At 39.4% G+C, this 25,643-nt stretch overlaps 1 protein-coding gene across 1 annotated transcript in view; it reads left to right on the top strand.

Moving 5' to 3' along the window:
• The first annotated feature begins 1,941 nt into the window (after positions 1-1,941).
• The window catches only part of ARPP21 (cAMP regulated phosphoprotein 21), a 224,742-nt gene continuing 201,040 nt past the window's right edge, over positions 1,942-25,643 (top strand). Inside the window, exon 1 of the mRNA XM_041466846.1 lies at positions 1,942-2,050. The gene's annotated coding sequence lies outside the window, so the exon portion shown is untranslated. The remainder of the gene's footprint in view (positions 2,051-25,643) is intronic.

Below are 25,643 nucleotides of genomic sequence, written 5' to 3'. Positions count from 1 at the left end.
TTTGGTTTTCTTTTTTAAAATTCTGTTTTGTTTTCATACTAAGCAGTGTGAATATGCTTGAGAGCAAAATTTCTGAAGGAAGATAAATCTTTGATATGTGCAGATATGAGCCTGTAATAGAAACTCTTAATTCCTTAATATGCTTCCTTCCTCTCAGTCCCTTATTTCATGCTGCATTGTGCACAGCATCAATTCAATTGTGTTTCAGTAAATTTCTACTTAACCATTTCTCAGCTGTTATGAATTGAAATTTTTTTTTTCTTTCCAGGAGCTGTTCTCCAGTTCCAAACTGCTTTGTTGTTACTTAAAACAGTTGCCTAGAAAATATTAAAATTAAATCTTAGGTTTTTGGGGTTTTTTTGTCCCCAAATTATTTGAAGAAAGAATGTTTGAATATTAATATCTTTGAGTGGGTTGTTTAGCTTGCCAGCAAATTCTTTTAATTTGTATTTTGCTACTTATTTGAAAATGTAAAAATTGGTGCCAGTTTAAAGGTACTAAACAAATATTTGGAAAGAGTTAATAAATATTAATTCATGCTTAAATGCATGAAAAATTAATTATTTTTTTTTTTTGCTGTTGAAGGTTTGCATCTCAGATCTTGTTTATAGTGCAATTTATAAATGTATGTTTACATTGTGTGTTGGTGATCTGTCCCTCCTGACATTGTGGCTGCAACATGGAGGCAGGTCATCCATTACAACTGTGCCAACTATTTAAAAACTTGCCTTCTGTATAAGAAGAAACTCCTTAGCCATCAAGTTTTAGTAATTGTTCTTGATCGTTACTGGTGCTTCCATTCTCACCATAAAGTATTTAGTAACCCAAGAGTGCAGGAGAAAAAAGGAGTGGACAAAAGCACCAAGATCACAGATGAAAGAGCAACATTAAAATCTTAACTTAGCCAGGAAGGCTGGGAAGACTCAGAAGTCTGGCTGTGGAACTACCAAATTGGTGTACATATAGAATTTTAAAAGATTAATATCTATTGCCAATCCATTTCATACCTAAACCTCCAGCCATTCCTTTCTTAGGCACCTCTGATCATGTTGGGCTGTGACAGGCATTGCCTGTGCATTCCGTTTCATAGTCACTGTATCTCTTGAAATGGCACATCCAAAGTGAGGGACAGAGCTTGTGGCCATATCCATTTTCCTCCCTGTGGTTGCTGTCTCTGAGATCCTGACTGGGTCATAGCCCACTACAAGCAGACTTGCCGAGACCCCAGTCTGAGCCCCTGTCTGACCCCAGTCATATCTCCTGAAGCACCAGCAAGTGCACAGTGTAGATGGACAGAAATATTACAGCCTGCTCTATCAGTTGGTGTGGGAGAAACTCTTCACTTGAAAAATATGCAGAAGGAATTTTCTCTAAAATAAAAGCAAGCCAAAAACCCCAAACTCAGATTTGGAGTAGGTATCAGCAATAGAAGATGGAAATGTAGACTTAAATAGTTGTACTGAAAACCAGACTTAGAAGCTGTGAGTAGCCATTGTGCACACACAAATGCTGTGATTTAGGTCCATTTTAGGGGTTTACCTTTGGAACTCATGTAAGAAGGCTCAATTATCGATACAGGATGACCCCCAGCCAGGGAATAATATGCAGTGACTCCAATGATTTCAGAAGGCTGAACAATTGCTTTATTAAGCTATACTATATTATAGTACAAACTACATTAATACTATATTATTCTATACTAAAGAAAAACCCATGACTGCTTACAGACAGTCACGACACAGCTTTGACCTAATTGGTCAATCAGTCAAAACAACCATCATCAGAGTCCAATTAACAAATCACTTTTGGTAAACAATCTCCATAACACATTCCACATGTGCCAAACAACAGGTGCAGCAAATAGGGATAAGAATTATTTTCTCTTCTTTCCCTGAGCTTTCTCACTGCCTTCCCCAGGAGAAATCCTGGGAAGATTGTGCCTGCTGCTCTCTGTGAAGAGAGCTGTATCCACACGACAGTGTCCTGGCTTCTCTTGAAAAAAGTGAGCTGAGACAAAACAGGATGAGTCTGGACCTACCAGTTCTATTAGGTAAATCTATCCTCACCTCTTCAACTTGAAAATGTTGTGATCATTGGACTGTTAATATTTGTGCAATTTTTCTGGTGATAATGTCTTCTCCTCAGCCATAGAGAAAAGCAAGCCCTTTGTGAGAGGAGTTTTCCACTTTTTTTTTCCCTTCTTTTCTCTCCTCTGCTAAGCAAATAGAGTGGAGACTGTAGATGGTATTTGTTTCAGATGTGTGCTTTTGAAATGATGATACATGGTTTAATTTTTCTATTTTGCAGCCTCATGGAATCCTGAAGAAATTAGTCATGGTAGGGAAGTGCAGGCCAATAAGGTTTGCAGGATCAGGGACTGTCTCTGCTCTTTAGTCTCCAGTGTTGTCATTACTTTGTGTTTTTCTGATAATTGGTCTGCATCAAAAGTCTTTTTATTTTGCTTTTAACGTATCAAACTTTTATACAAGACCTATTGCTGTGCTTTTCTCTCCTAATGCATGGGAGTCCAGAACATTAAGTTGTGCTGTATTAAATGTTCTAACCAAGCAAATCTGCATTCTGATGGTGTTGCGCAATAAGCAATTAAGCTTTGCTGCTGGGTCCAAGCAGGCAGTTCAATTCAAGCTTAACAGGTTTTGTGGTTTTCTGGAATCAAGGCCTCCCTGTGAATGTTCTGGTGCAAGTTCCCCTCCTCTACCTGCTGGACTAACTATATGATTTTATTTATTAACCATTCTCAGCAACTTTCTTGGTCTTTAGCATGTGTAGTATATCTACACATCCTGTCTCGCTCAGGCAGTCACACAATGTGTCTCTCAAGTGGAAGTAGGATGTTTCTCCTAAGTGGAAACCTCTCTGCTCCCTCCTCAATGAGGAGAAAGGAGAGCTGGCTTAAAATATGAGTATTAAAATATACTTTCTCTGTCTTAGTGCTGTCTTTAAGACAATGAAGAAAGATATGATCAGATGGTTTCTAAAGAGAAGAAAAGCTGAAACTGCCAGTGGGCAAATTATGTCAAAGCGGCAGTCTGGGAGACAAAAAGACTGATTTTTGGGGGGGCACAATAATATTAGATATTACAGCAGCAATAAGATTTTTTTTTTCATTAAGTAATCTTAGTCTGAAATTCATGCCCTAAGTCAGCTGTAGCTAGCTGCAGATTTACTGCTTCAACACAGATCATAATAATGAGAATGCAGATATACTGTTCTTTGTCTATTTACTTGTACTTTTAAGGGGTAAAATACTTCAGACAACAACTAGTTCAGAGGTCTTGGATTTGGATGACTTAGTGGTTGGTTGGTTTGGGGTTTTTTAAGTGGATTATCTTTGGAATATGTTTCCCTTACTATTAGTGGTACTGTAACTAACAGATATATGGAACAATTATTGAAATGTCCTATAGATAAAACTGAATAATTTCACAGACCCTGGAAAGCAGTAATGGTTTATGCAGACAAATTGCTAGCTAAGAATTTCTTATGACTATTTTCAATTTTTAATGTCATGTAAATTATTTCTACACTAACATAAACAGGAAAGCAGGCTATGATTTTCAGAGCCTTTTGAGTAATGTTTGTTCGCATTTCTTTCATTCATTCTGCATTTTTATTGTACCACCCAATAACGCCTTCCCTCTCTTTCCCACCCTGTTCATCCATTAAGGCTCAGAAAATGACCTCACTGCATTTCTGCGAAATACACTTATCGCTGGGATTCATTATTCTGTCATGACAAGGCTATTTTTAGCTCACACTCCAGCTGGCAACTGAGAAGAAACATAGGAGGGGAAATTGCCTCAGGTGCTATTAGTGTTGTCTAGTTGCCTGTAGTGTCTACAGTTTAATGTGAAGTGTCCTGGAGTGCATGGCTCCAAAATTATTTCTTTTTTTCTTATTTCTTTAGCCTAAGAAGAAACATTCCAGTCTGTGGGGGGGGAAAAAATAGATAAAATATTAGATAAAATTGAAGTGAATACATGGCTTTGAGGGGTCTACTTCAAAGCTGATAAGCAAGGGCAGGTAGAAAAGTATATAGCAACCAGAGTTATGATGAAATTTGTTCCTTTTGCATCATTTGCTTTACACCTTTGCTGTGCTGGGCAGAAGCTCACCTCAAGTTGGCATGTCCAGAAGGCTGGGGATGTTCATTTAGAAACTTGTGCTTGGGAGTGACAAATAAATAACATATTGTCGCTTTTGCACAGCAGAAAATGTTGAGAATTTTGAGGATTTACGGGGAAAAAAAAAAAAAAAGGCTTCTGGAGGTTTTCCTGATGGTTTCACTGAGTTGCTGATAATTTTAATGTATTGTCCTATCTGTGGAAAAGAATTTGGAGAAGTTTTCCAACTCCAGTCTCTCTAGATTTAATTTCAAATGGGCTCATCGCATGTACTGTTTCCCTAACAAAAGATTTCAAGAGGTACTAACTCTTGGAGTAGAAAAAAAGAGAGTGAAACTTGCTGTTCTATGCCTGGCAGCCTTGCCTTGGCAACAGTCCACCTCACAGTGCACAGATTTATGCATCAAAATTTACCAGTTTCAATGGAGAAGTTAAATGAGTGTGAAACATTGAGCTACACTGGAGAGATCTCCCTTGGTTTAAGCAAATATTTTGGACTGTGGGCCACCTTTCATTGCTCCAGCATCTAACCTGGCTTAGCACAGTCCAGGACTCCTTCTCCTGTGGGAACAGACTTGCATATTTAAGGTTTTTATTCCGATTCCATAAATTGTCAAGAAGATTGATAAAACTGATTTTAAGACAAATTCAAAATCTCCATTAGAAGAAGTGTTATTATTTTCCACACATTAATCTGTGGTGCATAGTGTCTCTGTAAAATACCTATGAAAAATCATTATTTAACTACAGTTCAAACACTGTTTATGAAAGCATGCTTCAAGTATATGTGTTGGAAAACTTTATAGTAAGACTGTGCATATCAAAAATAATTCCTCTTAGCCTCACTAGAGCTTGAGGTGTAAAAACTCCACCCTGATCTTCCTTAGATACTAGACTGAGCTGGTGAGAGCTCCTCTTTAAAACCCATAAAACTACAGTAAGTCTTCATGGAAATTAGCTGCTCACCTCTAGCTCTTTTTATTTAGCACAAACAGCTATGGTGCCTCTATGATGCACGTGACTAACTCGAGAGATGCAGCTACAACCTGTGATGGGAGTTACATGCCTCTGGGAACTTAGTGCTAGCATGAAATGATTTCAAGGCATGCTGTTTAATAAAGGAGAAAGATAAGCTCTTAGAAAATGCAACTTTATGCTGCTGAGAGGCATGGCACCCAAGAAATTAAAAAGTGTAGCTACGGGGGGAGAGGGGAGGAGAAGGGAACAGCAAATTATTTCTGAAATCTGGGATAGCAATAGGGTCCATTTTTAATGGCCATTGCCAACATTTCTACATTTAGCTGAGTTAAACAGAGCTCCATGCTTGGCCTCAGGCATCATTACTTCCAAATGATTCTAAAATGACTATAATATTCTCCATTATATCCTTAATTAAGCATCACAGGACAAAGAAGCTTTGCAAACAAAGAACGTGTCTGTGTGAATTGTTTTGGGGAGGGAATTGTTGTGCATGGCATCTCTTCATGGTTCTGGTAAAGCACGATGGAAAAAAACCCTTTCTTTAATTTTGTAATATGTTTAATCAAATTATGTGTTGTGAACCTGTGACTGGATAATGGCTTTACAGTGACTGTTTAATGCTAAGGCGATAATGAAAATAGGTTTAAGGAGATAAATATAAAGCAACTACTGTATGTGTAAATCTATTATCTTTGTTCCAGGAATACTAAATAATTGGATTTAAACAATAGACAGTAAAGTACTGGTGAAACAACAACCCTTTTCTGCCTTTTAAAGCTACTAGAAATCTCATTTAGCAGCAGTTGAAGTGGGGGACAAATGATTTTTAAACTTTAGAACATTTAAGAATCACAAGATATTAACTCAGTAAAGAAAACATGAATTAATGCGATGAATAGAAATATTCTGACTGGCTTGGAAAATAATCCTTTTCTTTCAGGCACTTGGAAAGCAGCATATTCAATTTAAAAATTGCAATTAAATTAAGCTAAAAATATGTTGGTTTCCAAGCAGCTGAAATGCCACCGTATTCTCTGTGCCCTTAAAAAGCTCTCTTCTAAATGACAGTGGCTGCACTTCTACAGCCATGTTCCTTTGGGTGGTGTCTTTGGCAGTAACACCTAGAGATGCCAGCTGAGTTGATTCCTTGGTATCAGGCAAGAGGCTCATGCCTGAAATGTGAGGCAGCCTGTGCTGAAGAACTCATGGAATTATGGCACTGGAGAGGCAAAGGACTGAGAAACATACAGGAATGTATGAGAAAGTATAAAGGCAAAGAGGAAATAACAGCACTTCCTGAACATGGAATGGGTGAAACCTCTCTGAAAATGGAAAAACATCTCACTTTGCAGCTGTGATCATGGGGTCCAAAAGACCCCTGACATGGGATATTTCTGGAGTGACTCAAGAGCTAGCCAAAGAAATAGAGGCAGCTAAAAACCAGTGGAAATTCAGCAAACCCCACAGCAATTCCTCCTTCATTTAGCGTTCAAATATTTTTTAGAGACTTAAACAGGAGGGAGAAAAACACCAGCACAGTGCTTCAGGGATTAAATGCTAGTCATTAAAAAAAAATTCAGCGGCCTTTGCTAATTCAGAGTAGAGTTCTGTTATTGAAAAATGTTACAACCACCCCCTGCAGTTGCAGCTAATAAACCGTTACATTTAACTAGTAAATTTCTACTAAATGAGTGGAATATTACTGTTAAAAACCCAACATTTCCAAGTGGTTTGTTTTTCTCAAAGAGGGTTAGAGCTGCTTGACACTATTTCCCTGGTTTAAAGCAGGTGAGTGGAGCTATCTGAAGACCGTGTGCATGTAAACACTTGAGGTGAAGCTCTGTGTGGCCCTGGGGAGCAGCTGCTGAGAGGGCTGTGGTGCAGGGCACCTGAATTCATCCCAGGCTGCAGAACAAAGTCCAGGCTCTTCTAAGACTTTGTATGGAAGGAAAAACAAGCCAGTTTAAGCTGTATCTATGTATGCCCAGCCTAGCTGCAGATACTGAAATGAAATTAATAATATAAGATCAATTTTCATTGACTATATCTTCCTGGTTTGATCCAAGAATTAAGTTAGAAATGGCTCCAGATCACTGATGGTTTCATAGTTTATGGTTTCATGGTTTTCTAATTAGAAACATTGTTTTTTTCTGAAACTCCTTTAAACTTGTACTACCTTTAATAAACATCAGGATGTCTCAAAAACATAGATTCCTACATATTGAGTGAAACTTGATGCTAAGAAAAAAGAAAAGGTCTTATTGGTGCCTAATAAAAGGGAAACAGAACCTAAACCATTATCCCTGCCGCACACAAGTGAAGCCTGAATCTGTGTGAATATATAACATTATATATTGAAGCATAATCCTTAGATGAGAGATGTAGGAGTGATCTGGGGAACAACACAGGGCTTACAGGACATGGAGGAGGGACAGGAGGAATGTATAACCATGCAGCAGAAGGCATGGAAGACAGGTTTTGACTGTTAAGGTAAGCGTGGAGCAGCACCTCAAATGTATGGCACAAACCGGCAAGAAAATGAGCATCCTTAATTCTGAGGTGTGTGGAATAGCTTGTCCTGCATCACATTTCTAGTGCTAGCAGCTGGTTTCTTTGTGGCAAAGGAGGGCTTTCACACTGCAATGATCTGCAGTTTGTATTATGTTGGTTGCCTCTGACTGGACTTTTGCATCATGTGTTGTTTTTTCTGTCTCAAAACGGATGAAAATATCTCCAACTGTTGGTAAGTTTGTCCCAAAATGAGCTTCCTGTGGTGCCTGCTTAAATGCATCCCAATTGAGTTTTCTCCAGTGTTTGCTTAAAATGATTAGCAAGCAGGTTTTAAGAATTAATATATTTTCTGGCATCACTAAGAGAAATGAATGCAGCTTGAATAAACGCCTCTCTTACTTCAGTGACTGCTCTGTGCATACATATTTTTTCCAAATATTCAGGGTGCATAATGTAGCTATTGTAGTTGTTTAATTTCATCCCCCAGCAGTTTGTACAGTATTACAGTAATATTTCAGGAAACCAGTAACTCACATCACAAAGAATAAATATAATTTTTTTTTCTCCATTTATAATTTTCCTCCAGCTGATTGAAAATATTCTGTATGTGAATCTCCCTGGTTCTTCCTCATTGCAGCAAACATCAAATGGGCAAATAATTGTCTGCTTTTCTTTCCTGGCATTTCTAACATTTCCTTTCTTTCCTATGTTCTGAATGATATCTTGAGGTCTTATAACTGAACTTTTAATATTAAATCATTTATTTGAAAAGTCCACAACAACCTATATTGATTTTGGAATATATTCAGGCCATTATATTTGAGGGCAGGCTAGGATTGAGGGGTCAGAGTGAAGCAAAAGTCATGCTGCAGACAGATCTGCTAATTTCAAATAATTTCCAGTAGACTTCAGTGTAGTTTAGAAATTTTCTCCCCTTCTCCCCTTATGTGCTTTTATTTATTTATTTATTTATTTATTTATTTTTAATCTCACAATTTCATTTCAAATTTGCCTGACTTGAAATGCTGATGCAGCATTTATAGAAGGGGTGGGACTTTTTTGTTTTGGGGTTGTAGATTTTTTGTTTTATTTAATTAGGGTTATAATATTTGAATTTTTTAAATACCAAAAATAAAATTTGAAAGAAAATACGTATCCTCATAATATGAAATTTTGAAAATTTTAGTGATAAGTAAGGTGACATTGTTGTATGTGACTGTGGGATGAGGAAAACTGTCATATCAGTGCCTAATGTACTGAATAATGGGCCTTCTGCATAAAGTGCATTTGCTTTGTTCCTATAGTGACAGATGCAAGGAATTAATTGCTCTTAGCAAGAAATGTTCATTGAAGATAAGGCCTGAAATGAACACTGACACACAACTGTGAAACGCCCTGAAACTGTTTCATGGTGACAAATTACTGCTGAAGTATATAGACCCTTCCACAAAAGTGACACCTATTGAATTTATTAGACAGATTATACAGAGAAGACTGAATAATTTTTTGTCCTGTTTGTAGAGCTGACATTTACCAGCTTCTTCTAATGAATTGGATATAGGCTACTGAAAACAAAAGTCAGATGGTTATGAAATCTCTTGCACTGACTGCCATGGATCATGCAGCCACCGACAGTGTTTGTTGAGTAGCGTTTTTTCTGACGAGGTGGACAGACCCAGAGTTTCAGGCTTAGGCAGTTCTTCTTTTCCTGAGAAATTGTTGCAATCAGAGCTGTGAAGCCCCAGTGAACACAGTGAGGCATGCAAACCGTTTGTACATTGCACGAGCTAAGGCTGGATGCGATGACCAGCTTGCAGCAAAGGAGGAACATGAAGGGTTGAAAGTCTTGCAGTGAAGCTAGTGTCAAAAATCAAATTTCCCAAGTGAAGGAGCCAGTGCAGTCAGTGAAGTGTAAGCAAGCATTTCAAAGTCAGATTTTTGTAGGGGAATATAAGCTGCAGTAAATTTATGTTGTGGATGTTTATCTTTGGAGACTTTTGTTAAAATACTGTATTTGGTCACCAGTTAACTTGAATGTGGGCTAATCTTAAATTATGTCTCTTCTTTACATGTAGCCAGAGAAGATTTTACATGGCATTTCTTATCAGTATTTTGCAAAATAATTTAATATCATGAACTCCAGTTCACACAGAATGAAGCAGAGATGCAGGGAAGTGACTGAGTTAGTAATTGCCCTCGCTCCCCAGCCAGTTGTCAGAATCAGTAACAAAAGCAAATCTGTTGATCACAGCCCTGTGTTGCTTTCTACAGTCCAGTTTATGTAGCTGCAGGTCATTTTAGTTCCCTAATTTTGTTATTTTGAGGTTTGAGTCCAGTTTGCTATAGCATGGGGAACAAAGGTTTTATCTCCTCTATCAACAGGTCACCAGTCACTCAAGAATCCCAGGAGTGTGGCAGTCCATGGGGCTCAACATGCAAAGTTCACTGAGTTAGTTTAATCCTGTAGTTAATATGCAAGTGAGCAAGCTTGTAATTAAAGGCTCCTTTATAATTCGCAAAAGCAGAACCGTAAAGAATTTCGCTGTTGTGCCTCCATCTAAATTATTATCAATGATCTCTTAAGAGCTGAACAGAGAAGTAATCCTTCCTCAAGGTATTCTGAAGGAGAGAAGAATAAAGTATTCTTCAGCAGCTTAGGTTCAAAGCATCCATGAGACAACTTCTCAAAAATAGATTGTGTTCCTGAACACTTACTATAAGTGAGCATCCAATGACACGGCTCCTTGTAGTTGTTTCAGAAGGGTTAGATCAACCCTTGCCCAGAATTTTGCATAAATCCAATGCACTGCTTTGATCCTGCTCTGCTCCCTGGTTTGCTGGATGCCAATACACTGCTGACTTTCCCCTAACAGCACAGGTGAAGATACAGTGAAAAAAAACATTACAAAGAAGTATAACCCAGCACTTTCTTTCCTTTTACCTACTACAGGGCTACCTCTGGAAATAAATAATCTGCTGATTTTAGTTCAGCTTTCAAGCCTGGAAAGTTTTACCTCACTTTCAGGCTTCCTAATGAGTTCTCCACAAGTGTGTAAATGGAGCAAATATATCTGAGCAGCAGATCCCAGCTCTGTTTGGCCTGATAGATGTTGAAAAGAATCCAAGGCTATCATGTTTCCGTAGTGAAATGTTAAAAGATATTCTCCATTGTGTTAGCAAAAAAAAAAACCCAAAAAACCAAAAACAAACAACCTGTCATCCTTGTTTTATTTCCTTCAATCCTCCCTTCTCTAATATCAGGGCTCAGCTAGATATTTGACTCTCTTCCAGTCCTTTCCTTCTTTTTGCCTACTCTAAAATACTCACTTGCATCAAGGAGTGGCAGAAATCTTTCTCTATACAGCTTTAAAGCTTTCTGAACCCCAGACCTCTCTGTCTCAGAGGAGCTATGGGGATGCTCTAGCCAATGAATTCTGCACCATTGCGCTTAAGCAAGAGTGTGCACATACAGTGTGATGTGAAAAAGGAAATTTCAGCCCAGTAATGACAGCCCATAGATGCTTTGGATCTTGGGAAAGATTGTTTTGATATTCTGCTATATGTGTAATTTTAGTATTTTTTTCTCCCCAGTGATTTAAATTAATTTGAATCAAATCATTAGGCCCCAGACTGGGACTAAACATAATGACTCATCCCTAAATTGATATTGTCTATCCTGAAAAACTCCTGTCTGAATGACTGCAAGATTCATGTTCCTCACAAAGTCAGCTACATTCAAACGAGTTCTGCAACAGTTCATTAGATAATGGTGTAATTTATATGTCTGGGTCAGCAAGTGTTTTTCTGCTTTGACTTAAAATGGACAAAGTGCAAGTAACTAAACAGGTGTCCTGTAAATTTTTTATATTTCTCTGAGTGGGGAAAAAGAGGGGTAAGAAAAAAAGCGCTTGAATCAGGACAAAATGCAGTGTACAGTACTGCAGGTATTTCCAGTTCCAGCCTCATTTCTTCTGTGTACGGAGAGGCATTATAAAATAAACCTGCTTGCCTTTCAGCAAATTCTGTCTTAAATGATGTGCTTGACACCAACACTTGAAAGGTTCAATGCTAAAGGGATCTGTTAGTGTGAAGAATAAATGTACATAATTAGTCTGAGTTCAGTGGTAGGTGAAACCTCTGTACAACGGAAGTCAGTCATTCCAGATGCTTGCTGTATGTTGGACCTCCTGCCTCCCTGCATCTCTGTGCCAAGTGCTGTATTTCAATCACTGGAGGAGAGACTGGCAACAGCACAGCAAGAGCCTCCTACAAATGCTTTTCTGTGGCTGTAGAGCCCACATGCTAAATGGTCTGCAAGCTATGCACAAGGCAATTTATCTTCTGAAGGACTTAAATAGCATAGCCTTTATGAAACAAATGGAGAATTGTTATTAATTTTTTATTAACTGAGCACCAAACCTTTTTGGTGGTTGTTTTTTAACTGATTATCAGATTTGGGTAGTGACTATTTTTATTACCCAGCCTACCAGTAAATGAGCTTCTCTCTTGTACACCTATGTTGACAGCGTATGGCATTTCAGATTTAAGTAATCTTGGCCTCCTTAGGGGAAGAGTCTGTCAGTTGTTCCCTGTAATGAATGATGGATTTATGGTATGAGGCACTGCCTGTAGTATTAGTGGCAAGGAAAGCACAGCTGTCCTAGATTGTATAGTGCTGGTTTCTGGTGATGGTAGCTGCAGTAATGAATGAATAAATGATATGAGTTGACAACTGCTCTGCTTTATAAAACATAACACTATTTTTGCTTAATTTCTGTGTTACTATGAACAGCAAAAACTTCCTATCTTCCTCCCACAAAGAGAGACATGGTGATAGAAAATGAAATAATTATTTTCTTCTCTTTTCCCTTTACTGGCACAAGGTGATTATCTAGCTATTGAGTTCTTTAGCATGAGTCTCTTTCAAAGCAATCTTGCAGTGAATATATGTGACTGACCTTGCTGCTGTCAGTTACTTTTGTAATCAGAATATGCGGGGATGCAGCACATTTATTTCATTGTGTCGTTGGGCTCGGAGGAAGTGAAGGAATAATGCTAAAAATGAGTGACCATGCTGACAGAAATGACATTTGAGACTGCAGTTTGGAGGGGCTCAGAATAATTCAAGTATAATGGGTGTGAATCATACCCATATCAGCAGATTTGATATCTGGAAGCCAGTTTACTGAAACTCTTTATCAAGTTGTGTCTCTGTAGCTTCTGGGTTGTTGGTGATTGCTCAGTCCCCAGGGTGTCTGGGGATGGGCTTGCAGGCTGCTTTTCATCTCCCTGCTCTGCTCCAACTGCTCACCATTAGTCATCCCATCTTGCTGCCATCCTTTTCAAGGATTTGAAGCATAGGAATTTCTTACCATACCAAGGTAAAATCCTGGGGCTATTAGTAAAGTAATTTTTATAATAGATGGAATCTGTAAGGATCCCAATACTTCAAAAATTTTCAAAGTAGTTTTTACACTTTTTGTTCTACTTTTTGTTAAGGTTCCTCTGTTTCCTCTTGTGTCTGGTCTTGTGTTTGTTATGTTTTGGGTTTTTGTTAGTTTTTTTTTGTTTGTTTTTTGGGATTTTTTTTTGTTTGTTTTTGGGTTATTTTTGTTTGGTTTTTTTTTTTGTTTGTTTGTTTTTGGGGGGTTTGTTTGTTTGTTTGTTTTTTCCCAGAACAAATGTATTAAAGAACTCAAAATTAGCAGGAAAGGATTTAAAAGAACATTTTAAATTATGCGGTAAGAATCGCTTTGTGTATTAGGTCTAGAAAGTGAAGAATGACTTTTTGTTTTTTTCTTTTTTTTTTGTTTTTAACAGGAACTTCTAAACCATATGTGGTTGGACAAATTGTCGGGTATTTCACAAAGTCAATGACTAAATTTTTAAACAGAACACTGAACAAATTCATTAGTGAAATATTTAACTTTGATTCTATAAAAGCTGTTGTTCAATCGTGTAATTTTCTCCTTTGGCAGATTTTCAAAGTTTTCAAAATATCGATTGTTCTGTAATTTTAGTCCCCACAGCTGTGGCATAGAGTTAATTTCCTTACTAGAGAAGCCAATCTGCATAATCAAGATCTGAAACAATGGTATGTTTTCTGCTTTTCCTGCTGAGTGTTTGCCTAAAGTAATTCTTGTCCTATCATAAACTACTTTCAGGACTATAGAGCATAATATGTAACATAGAAGTTTCACATAAAAATAATGCAGTGAATAATTTAATGTTCCTGCAAACTGATTGTATGCATAAATGTATGTACTTCTAGTGCCACTGGAAGAATAGTTGCTTGCCTTCCCACTTCCTGGAGCACTGTTCTTTACATGTACACTCCTCTTCTGCTTGAAAACCCATGCACCCTTCATTTCCCACAGATGGCCCAAAGAAGACTCCCATTTTCCCAGAGGTGTGGAAAGAATTATATTTATCCAGATGCCCACCTAAAATCCCTCTTAGAATATGTCAAAACAATGACAGTTTGGAGAGCTGACAGGTGCATGCAGCAGTGAGCCTCTGAGAGGTCTCAAACACTTCAGCTGATGAAAGCAAAGTAGTAACCAGGCAAGAAAAAGCAGGGGCAACAAAAGAACTTGGATAATAAATATTCCTTCGCAGGTGAGCTGTTGTGAAACATCAGTGGGGACTAGAAAGATACAAAGGATTGAAAAATAAGAATTTCTGCGGTATTGTTGACTGCTGGGCAGTCTCTTGCAACATAGATCCTGGCTTCTCATGCTTAAATTGATGGGTTTTGGTGACTTACACATTTAATGCAGAACGTGTCATTCTGTTGCAGGGACCCAATCAGCTCCACCCAAGGAGATCACCTCCAGTTCAGTGTAGCTTCTTTCCCAGGGTAAAGAGAGAGGATACTGTGCAGGTACACCATTTGCCCTCCACTTTCCTGGTGATCAAAACTGAGATCTGTGCCTGTGAGAGGCCTTGAATTTAGGAGTATTTTAAGTCATCTCCTATGCCTTAAAAACCAGACAACTAAGCTTCCTCTGGTCTATATGTGTGTCTAGTGTCGCATACCCAATGACATCTGCACGGATGAAGGGAATTACTCAGCCACGTCCTCAAACGACACTTTGAACAACTCTCCTGTTCTGTCTTTGAATATCAGAGAGCATTGCAAGCTGTGATAAGCCATGTGGCTGATCTGCATTTTGGTTCTTCAACAAGCTACAGCAGTCAAACCGCTGTCTTAAGTAGAGTTTGCTCCTCTAGACCACAGCTTTGAATTCATACCACACATGGAAAGCTAAATCTCCAAAGCAGAAGAGGACCAAAGCACTGGTACTTAGAAGGAAAAGTCACTGGCTCTTTCAATGAGAAGAAAAAAAATGACTTGAAAAATAATAGTAATCTCTGCTCATGAAATATGGGTTAGAGGAGCTTGCACACTGGTTACTGGAGCACAGGGTGCGTGAAAACTGAATGGGAGCTCACACTGGTCTTTCAGAGCCCAGTGCTGTACTCTTCCACATGCCAACAGCTTCCACTTTGGAGTGCAGAAGTTATTTGGGTTTAGGAAGTGCTGAGCTTAACATTAAAACATGCATTCATAAGCCTGGACCCTTTACAGAATAGGCCTATCTTTCCTACTGCACAGCTGAGGAAACGGAGTGTATTTTTTCTCCCCTGCAGCTGGGGAAACTGAGTCACAAAGAATAAGTCCTATTTAAGGACTGACAGTGAGTCTGTGATAGAATCAAGAGTAGCATTCAGTTACTTCCTTGTAATGATCTAGGGTCTATAGCACCCTACAGGTGATAAGGAGCAGCTGAGTGAGCTGGGATTGTTTATCCTGGAGAAAAGGAAGCTGAAGTGGGACCTTATTGATCTCTACAGCTTCCTAGAAGGAGGTTGTAGTGAGGTGGGTGCTGATCTCCAAAGTAACAAGTGACAGGGTGAGAGGAAATTGCCTCAAATTGTTTCAGGGAAGGGTTAGATTAGATATTAGGAAAATTTTTCTCACTGAAAGAGTATTCAGGCATTGGAACAGGCTGCTCAGGGAAGTAGTGGAATCCCTGGAAGTGTTCAAAAAGTATGTGAATGCAGCACCAGGGATATAGTTTAGTGGTGAATATGATGCTGCTGGGTCAATGGTTGGACTCAATGATCTTGGAGGTCTTTTCCAACCTTCATGATTCTTTACACTGGATTATTGCTTCTTCCCAAAATGCATCTGGTTCAGAGTCATGCTGACACCCCAGCCCTTTTCTTTGTTGTTAATTGTTAAATTATTTTAACTAGGGGATAGCTACATTTTAATTTAGATGGTTTTTTTCACTGAGGTTGAGACATGTTTATTTAAGTTCAGAAACCAAGCAAAACAGCCTTCTAACTATTGTTGCCTTTTAAAATAGGCATTAAATCCAAGGATCTCTTTTCAGGTGTTAATTGTTTGTGTTTCCCTTAGTTTAACTTCACTACTGAATGTTCTATTTACTTTTATCAAAGTTTAGGTTCTTGCTTCATGAAAGTATGAAGCTCTGCAACTTGCCTTTCAAGTTATTTTAATTGTCCACAATAATTGAACTCTTTTGCACACAGAAATACCATTTAATTGGTTAATTTCTGTGAAGATTTTGGGAAAGTTTCCATGATAACTAAGATGCAGATAAAACAGTGTTAGTTAGAGATGATAAAAGTCAAAGTCTGTCTCTTCTTTCCAAGCTTAATGTGGTTGGAGCATTACTCATTAATTTCAGATTTCTGATGAATTTAAATATTGAGTGTCATGATTTTATCTGTGTCTCCTGCTGCTCTCTGCTGTCTCACTTCTTAAGCAACAGGGATCAGATAGTGCCACTATTTTCAGGGACAAAATGTGTTTCACTCCGTGAGACACCTTAGCTGTGAACAAACAAGCAAACTAATGTAGCCAAAGTACTTGTGAATCACTTTACCTTCCAGGAGAACATTCTCTATCCTGCTTACAGTATTTTTCTCAAGGCTGTGATTCTGAATAGTCTTTCAAGGCTCTTTAATCACTGCTTTGTGATTATATAGACTGTACCTGTCATTCACAGAAAACTCTAAATTTGCTTGTCTCTTAGCATCTCCTGAGAGACCAGGAAACCTTCTGGAGGCTTTTCTCTTCATGGAAAAGAAAGCAAATTCCATTTTGTTGGAAGAGCACTGATGTCCACACGTTTTTGGTAAGAAATGCCATTTGATGAGTTCAGGTCAGGATTCCTGTCTGCTGTATCAACCCTCTGAGACAGGCACAGAGTCACATGACACTGTCTTTATCTCATCCTCAGAAAACTATGCCTTCACCAAATGTCTGTATATCTCCTGGTCTTTAGGTGTGATTTCTCAGTTTGGGTGTGCATGAGGGAAGGTTAATTATCTATACAGGCATTTTGCATTAATACTTAAGGGTGGATTTTTTTGAAGCCTTTGTGTGTGTGTGTGAGAATGTAAGTCTTTGAGGATGGGGGTGACCCCTGTTGATGTCACTGAGAAGTTTTGACATTGGAAAAGGGCATGAGGAAAAGAGGTCGTCAGTGGTGGGAACCCTTGAGTCAACCACAAAAACTGAGCTTAGTTGTGGTTCTTAAGCTGATATTCAGCTGATATTCTATGCTAAACAGATTTGCTGCTACACAGTTGAAGCTTGACACTGAGCATTGCTTCTTGGGTTTTTTGGAAATGAGCGGCTCCAGACGTCACCGGTGATTTTGTGCATCTAAGAATGAGAGTGCACCTGAGTTGCACATCTACCCTGTCAGCCCTGCAGCAGGGTTCTGTCTTTGAGCATAACCTCAGAAACTATGGAGGATCTTGGGCTACAGAAATGGGTTTGAAAACCTGTTGAATGGGCATTATATTTGGTTGTGGTGCCATGTTCAGATCCCCAAACATGAGTCCCTGCCTGCAGTTTCACAGCTCAGGATCTCGTTCTTGTGAAGCCTGTAGACTCATCGAGTCACAGAACCTCCCTCTCCATCTCCTCCTGGCCATGCCCACGCTGGCCATCCAGGGCACCAGGAGGAGGCAGCCTGAGAGGGAGATGCCAAGCAGCATGAGCCCTGCTTTCACTTCCTCCTCACTCCCTCTTCCAGGCACAGCACTGCTGGTCAGGGTCCACCAACTCCCTAAGATGAGCATGGGACATGCCAGGGTGCTCTCTCCACCATCATCCAGGTAGTTTTCAACACTAGATTCTTCCTCTTCCTCATTAGCTCTTTAGTTGCTATTTTTGCCAAGCCTTTTATTTTTATTTTTTTTTCTCATGAGGGCTTAGGGCTTGGTTAGGAGGGATTAAGACCCTTGAAGGGACATGGTAAAGGATCCCTGCAGTTTGCCAGCATAAAGCTTTTCATCTCACTAAAATCACAGGTGTGCTTTCTGTGAGAGAATGAATTTTCCTGCTTTTCTCCCTTCTCTACCTCTGACAAAGGAGGCACTACTCCTGCTTTTCAGTGCCCCTGTAGGATTTTTTTCCTTATCCATAACATTCCCCCTACCGCATTCCACACATCCCAGGGAGCGTCAGACCACTGCTGCTTCGAGTCATGCTGCTTCCTTCATCGTCCGCTGCCTGCCTGGCTGTGAAGGCATCCTAACAACTCCCACAGTCTCTGAGTGCAGCAGGATGGGCAGAGCTACTGGCAGAGCTTGCTTTCAGCTCTCGGAGCTGAAGCGGTTGACAGATGTTTGGAGGATTTCTTGTCTCTGGACCAGCACTTCATCTGTTCCAAGTTATTCAAAACACAAACAGTGGGTTGGCAGGAGTGAAATATGTTCAGAACCAGGATGTCAAAACAGAAATATATTTTTAAAAGACAAGTGTCAAAAAAAAAAAAAAAAAAGGAAGGTGTTCATGCAGTTTATGGGAAGATGTACTGAAATAGTTGAGATTTTCTTCTTTTAACCCCTTGGGCTCCCATCTGACACACTATTGCACTATGTCTATAGTGGTTTTCTTGCTTAAATGTTAACAAGGGCATTTTGGGTCCTGGATGCCTGGTTTACTGATGGATGGATTTGCCACATTTACAAGGTGTTTGGACTACCAGCTAGCAACATAATTTGGGACTATCCTGTCAAGCGTACTGTTGTAAAATTGAAGTGAGATCCTGCAAATGTGTTGAGTGGTACTGTTGAACAGAGTGGTGGTGGAGACATTTAGTGAGAAAGAAAATTATTCCAAAAAAATAGAGAGGAGAGCATGGCAGAAGTAAAAGATGGCTTGAACTTAGAGAAGAGAGGCATCTCTGCTTATTTCAATTCATAGTCTATATAGAAAGAAGAGTTTCAGGGTCCTGTAGCAGATGCAGCTTGCCTGCAGCCTCCTTTGGTTGCATGTGCATAGTAAGGCATGGGTGGTAGTTGACAGCAAAACGAATCAGTACCAGAGCCCTCTGAAAAAGGCTGTGCTGCTTGGGGTGAGTGTTAGTAACTAGGTGTTTGTAACTCCAGCCACAGATAGAAAAGGATTCCTCTGCAAAACCAGTTCTAATAAAATTTGGGAGAAAGGATAGGAAGCAAGTGTTTAAATAGGCAATGGAAACGAAGACAAAGGTAAAATTATTTTAATTATGCTTTTTTCTTATTTAGTGTGGTGATTACCTCAGCAAAAGAGAGGAACAAAAAAAATATAAAAAACCAACAGTCCAAGAATGTTGAAAGTTTTCATGTCCTATCAAAATGCTTTTTGGCCAGCAAACGATCTGTCACTATTACAATAAGGATGTCATAGGATAAGAGTATCATCCCATTATTGCTCTGCACTAATAAATCAGCAAAATGCTGCTTTGCTGGCTTTCCCCAGTTGCAGAAATAATTCTTTCTTCAGCTGTTGGTGCTGTTCACATGGTTCTCATCCACATAATTTTCTGTTCTCGTTGTAATCCTTGTCATCAGGACAGAGTCACGCAGTAACATTACCCAATCTAATGATAATCTTTGACCTGCATATTAATCTGTTGCTATGCTTTATTTTTGATGAGAACATTTTTGATGACAGTGGATGCTTGGTGTCTTATTGCTGCTCAGTGTCGTGACAATGTGCTCTGTAAGAACACTTTGGGATTTTTAGAAGCTTTCTGTTCTCATGGCAAATTGTACTGATGCTCTGGCATTCTCAGTTTTTGTTGAGATTTGATGTGAAACTGAAAGCTCCAAATGTACATGCATGGTGGATTTATGAATTCTGCTTTTGAGCTTGCAGAACTTTTATTACCTTTATCACAGTCTGGACTGTGACTTAGTGCCCATTCATTTTTCTTCCCAATAGATAGATGGCTGTGTGACTAGTTAAAAGGGACTGCTTTTCTTTTTGTATTTGTACAATTCTGCTTGCTTCAGCCCAGCTGAACCTGACTGATATTAATGCCAATGAAGAATTGAGCAAGATCTGCCTGCTTTCAGTAGATGCTTTACATATTTCTTCTACATCCTCTTTCTTATTTTTTTTATGTTAATGTAAGCAGATTTTGTGAGGTCTTATTCATGAAGACAGCACATAGCCAGGGAAGGTGCTGCATTTCTATCTGAAATGAAAATTATGATATTTACCCATGTTAGATTATAATAAATGTCAGTTTGGATCTGCTTCTGTGCATTTGTGGGTGGACGATACTTAAACATTCATACTTAGAGCATTAAAGCACTTTGCAAACTATTATAGCCAAGGGCAAGTGACACCTACCTACTTTGTGCAAGAATCATTGAGTGGGTGTGAGAGGAAAGGACAGAAAAAGATAAGAAATCCAGCCTGGGAGATCTGTATTTCACATAATTTAATCCAAACAATGATATGCTTTTATTCTCTCTAACCCCTGGGCTTAAGGTGTAATTGCTTTCTGTCATTGGAGGCATTTTGGCTTGGTGTGTTGTAAATCTGAGGGAGAGATGATCTGTGACTGCCTATGCTGCTGGGTGATGCTAGAAGCATCCTGCTGCCTCCAGCTGCTCTTGCTTGTGTTGGTGACAGTTTTTGAGGCACACCCAGCAGGCTGAAGCCTAGATCTGAGTCCAAGTATGGAATATGAACCTGTAATGCTGGGCACATACTTTTGACATAGGAAGTTAGAAGAAAAGTTTACTGTGCAAGGACACTTAGAGAGCCCAGATACAAAACCCCCACTCTGCCATAGACTGGAAACTGGGGGTGTTTTTAATTTCTATCTTGATGGCCAGTAGAAAACAGCTGAAATGTCACAGCCTACACTTAAAAAGCATTCTGATTTGGGGCTTTTTTTTTCCCTTTTCATTCATCTTTGTTTTAGGAAGACTTTGTTTTAAATTGATTTTGTTATTAGTGGATCTGCTCAGAGGCAGTGCACCTATTACATATATTGAGAACCTGACTCCTGACTTTAGCTGGTGCAAGTGACAGTGTTTTAAATTAAGCTGTCCTCCCTGCAACTATCTTTCTTTTCTTTATCTCCCCACCCTGACATAAATAACCGGGCAGCAGAAGGCAGGTAGTGTTATAAATTGTCAGGCTACACAGTTGCCTCATGTTTTGCATTCTGTTCTCTTCCCCCATTATCATCCATTTTGAACTAAAAGTTCATCCATTTGTGGTTCTGCCATGAGAAGATGTCAAATAAATTGATATTGTAGTATTTAAAAAGTATTAAAGAGTACAAATATATATCAATACATTGATAATGCTCAGCAACTACAACTGTAGTGCTTTATTACTGACATTTAAAGACCAAGAGAAGTAAAGTCTAATATAGGGAAGAGTGATTATCTCTCACAGTGTCTAATTTAAAAGTTGAGCTGGTTTTGCTCGCCAGTAGGCCCACGATCTATTCGTCCTCTGTTTCCCTTACAGAGTAAGTGTTCCTCTAAGAAAGAGTTTGCTATTTGCTTCTAAAGCATCAGTATGTCGTCCATGCCAGGTCTTCACGGTGGTTCTGCTAAACAGTCACTGTCAGGAACTGTAATGAGATATGGCCCTCTTGCTTTCCTGAATGCTCAGCCAGAAACGCAAGGCACAGTGTCGGCCAGGCAGTCGAGGCAGCTGACAGGGGCAGCATTCTAGGAGAGCCTGGCTACCTCTCTGGGTGTTTTCATAGTGGCATTTCAGGCTGCCTCACTCTGTTCCAATCCCCTCTGGCTGGTGCTTTGCTGTATTTCTAGCGGCACCATAACAAGTGTAAGCTGGTTTGCATTGCAGTTACTTTCTTAAACATGGCTCAACTGTTGTGCAGCATACAAGGATCATGTCTGAGTTGCAGAAACATGCTTATGTAATGCCTAGAGCTTGTTGCCTCCACTGGGACTGTGAGGGAATTGTGAAGACTGACTTCTCAGGGACACTACCCCCACACTGCTCCAACCTGTCCCACACATGCAAAAAAGACTACTCCAGATCTTCACATCAGCCCTAAGCTTTTGTCCTTATTTATTAAAACATGCAAGGGTGTGCCTCAGTTCAGCTCAGAGAATTCTCAAAGGAAAGAGGCAGAGCAATATATACTCCTGTCCAGACTGTGATGGGCATACCTCATTCATGTCTCAATAAGTGTAAGAAGACAAAAAGTGGGTCAGGACATGCTGTTGGCCTTAAAGGGTCGCTTTCCCTGACTCATCAACTATATCAGTGCCCGAGTTTGTAGTGGAAGGACACTTTGGGGGAAAAGGTGGGTGGGGATTGCTTTTTGGTTTTTTTTTTTGTGTTTAGTTTTCTTTTTTTTTTTTTTTACTTTTTTAATGCCTAGCACATTCTAAAATATCTGGTCATGCACTAGGAAATAAAACCTTATCTGTGTTGCAAGTTTCCTCATCGATTTGTCTGAATGTTTCCCATTCTGTATAACCTTCAGACATTATGGAGAACCCCACAGGCTGTAACCTGCTATCAGTTTTAGAGCTGAATTCTCCTCCCATTGCCACTGAAATTTAGATGGGAGGCGGGTTGCATAAAAAGCAATGACACAATATGGTCCATGATTTCGTTCTAACAAATCAGGCTGACTTGCCAGATGGGTTTCTGCTGTTGAGAAAAGACAATGCAATACTTGTATCTGATTTTTGGAACTCTGGGAATAGAGACCAAGTGTTGTGATTGAAAGTACTCTGGCACTGGTCAAGTCCTCTTCTGTTTTCACTCTTCTGAAAATCCTTAGAACTGTGTTTTTGACAGTCAGTATGAAAAAAAAAAAAAAAAAGAAAGCATTTACATACTTGAACCAATATTTTGGGATATTCTTTTGTGCAGTGCCAATCTCAAAATATTATACAGTGCTGTTGAGAAAGCTCAGAAGGTCTAGAAACTAATAACATCTGAGAGAGAGCATGGTTAGTAAACTACTCTTCATGTTGCTCCTTTTTGTGATTTCAGTGGTTAAATCTTCAGGTGGGATTTTCATAGAAATAGTCGCTAAGAAAACCACCTTTAGCAGGAAGATGACAATAGACTTTATTATATTTCTGCTGTCAGCTTCCAGGAGAATACAGGACTATTTGAATAGATGGTCTGATTCCATGTAAGGAATCACTGGCCATGAGAAATGAATACCAGAGTCACAGCAGTGATGTATTCCAGGCTGGAGACTAATCAGGAGAATAATATGTGTTTGTCCAATTAGGTGTTAGTATTGCAAGCTAAGCTGATTAGTGACAGATATAGATAGGGCAGTGATGTTTTACCCACTGTAACAAATAAGTCTAAAAATAAACATATGACAGAATAAACACCATGAACTGGGGAAACGGGTTTTTTTCAGAGAGATAAGAATGTCTTATTTTATCCAAAACTGGAGACAGTCATGCTAATGAGTGGGAGATGATTGTGATATATCAGAAACAGGCACTGGAGTTAGTACTAATCTTTGCTCTGGTTTTTGCTTGCAAGTGGGATGCTTTCTAAGAGGGAAACTCGGTGGTAGAATGTGAGTTGGCCTTGGTAAGTGATGCTAAGGAAGGAATTAGCAAGATAATGGGATGAGCTTCACATAATTTGGGGGTGGAAGGGGGAGCTTGAGTGAGTGAAATATAATTATGCTTTCCTAGCTGGTAATGCTGCCTTGAAGTTGCTCTCCTCCCTGTATTGTGAAGACATTTTCAGTGCAGCTGGAAATGTGTTGCTAATCAACACACAAATGTAAACACTACAAATATAAAACCATTGGCATTTGTTAAGAGAAAATATAAAGGCTTTTCATCTGGAGGATATTTGTACTTGCTAATAGCTTCTGACAGTGGTAAACTTGTGGACATTGTCATTTCACAAATGAGAGGTTAAAATTTTGATGGATTTCTCAAACATGGACCCAGGGTCTTTTTAAGGTTCCTGTCCGTGAAAAAGTCTAGCCCGGTCTGACTAGCCATCCAAACATGGACTTGTTCATTTCATTGCAGATCTTCCTTTTATTCTGCTTAGAACTGAGGATTAAATAAAAAAAAAAAAAAAAAAAAAGGGAAAAAAATGAAAAGGAATATTTCAGGAAAATACATCTTTCATATAAAGACAGGAATTGCTGTACTAGCTATAATGATCCATCTAGTCAACCATCTTTAATAAGGTCCTGATGCCCTACTTCATTTGTGACAGCCAGCAATTCAAGGTGGGTATTGGCAATTAAAGATGTCTTTCAGAGCTGCACCCCCAAGCTAGAGATGGATGCCATTTCACCTGCACATTCTGCCAAATGATCCATGATGTGCAGGGGCACCACCTCTGCAGTGGAACCTTGTTTTTTGCTACCTTGCTAGACTTCAGTGTCACCTTGCCCCTCATGATTTACAGAAAATCATTCTGTGTTACCAAAACTGGAGGCTATTGTAGTATGTGATGTCTGAAGAGCAATTGGAGATATATGTATTCCTTTTTATAGTGTTTTTTTCCAGACCATGTTCTTTCAGGGTGAGACAAAAAAGTCTCATCATTCCCCCAAATCATCTTTGAAACCACTCAAACATGTTTTTCTGAGATGGAGAATTAACTAGGGTTGAACTAGGTTTGGCTTGAAGTATTTTTTATCTCAGTCAGAATAGCTTTTTATGCATGTTCCCTCATGTCAAGAATATGTGTAAGTAAAAGCAAAAAAAAAAAATAAAAATAAAAAGGCAGATAAGTGTACTCAGACAATGATGACACAATCTTATTTCCTACCAGGCATGGTTCAGATATACCTTTTCTAGTTAATCTCTAATCATTAGTGTCCCATCCTTTGATAATCTGGCTTTGCTAGCAGCTTGTATTGGTCAAGTGTTGAGGCCAGCATCCTGCACTGAGCTTGCTCTCCCTGCTCCCTCTGCTCATCTCTGCTTTCTCTTCTTCTCAGATGGTGCAGTTAACACACCTCTTCCTCCTTCTGGTAGGACTGCAGCACTCACTAAATCCAGGTCCAAATGGCAATCTGGGACAACATCATGGTGCCTGTAGGGAGTTAAACCGAGTGGTCTTTCCTAAAACCTCTTCCACAGCAGCCAGCCTGCCTGTTTGCTGGGTGAGCTGCTTTGTGAATGGGCTGGTGCAGAGCAGGCAGGTTGCATGTGGGTGGGGTGTGTGTGTGCGTGCACAGGAACATCCACTTAGGCACCTGCAAGGGGACTTGTGTGTCCTGTTCTCTGCTCATTAGGAATTTTTAATTCTGCTTCTTGCTTCAGCTAGGCTCTTGCATCATCCAGGGACATTTTTGGGTACCTGCTTAATGCCAAGCTGCCATCTGACTTTTTTTTTTTTTTAAACTAATTTTTAATCTTTTCTGTTTGGGGGAAAAGCAAGCTGTTTTTGAGCACTACTTCACATCTCTAAAAATAAAAATTGGCTTTCTAAGTGCACAGCATACTCCCTCTCTCTGCCTCTCCATCTCCCCCCGCTTCCCTCTTTGGGATTCTTTCTGCTGGAGAGACTGGGAGGGGGTCATTCTTGGCAACCACTGAAGATGGATTCTAAGTGGTGCACAAGCGCACACATAGCAATTTGGCACACAGCAGGGACTGGGGGCGGGAGGCATTTTGGATTTGTCAGCTCATCGGCACAGCTAGGTTCTTGTCAAACAGCAGAAGTTGCACAAGTCCCTG

This window comes from Pyrgilauda ruficollis, unplaced genomic scaffold (genome assembly GCF_017590135.1).
Source record: "Pyrgilauda ruficollis isolate IOZ18807 unplaced genomic scaffold, ASM1759013v1 scaffold2, whole genome shotgun sequence".
In the NCBI taxonomy this organism is placed as follows: domain Eukaryota; kingdom Metazoa; phylum Chordata; class Aves; order Passeriformes; family Passeridae; genus Pyrgilauda; species Pyrgilauda ruficollis.
Note: the sequence above shows the minus strand (reverse complement) of the source record. Positions and strands in the feature narration are given on the sequence as shown.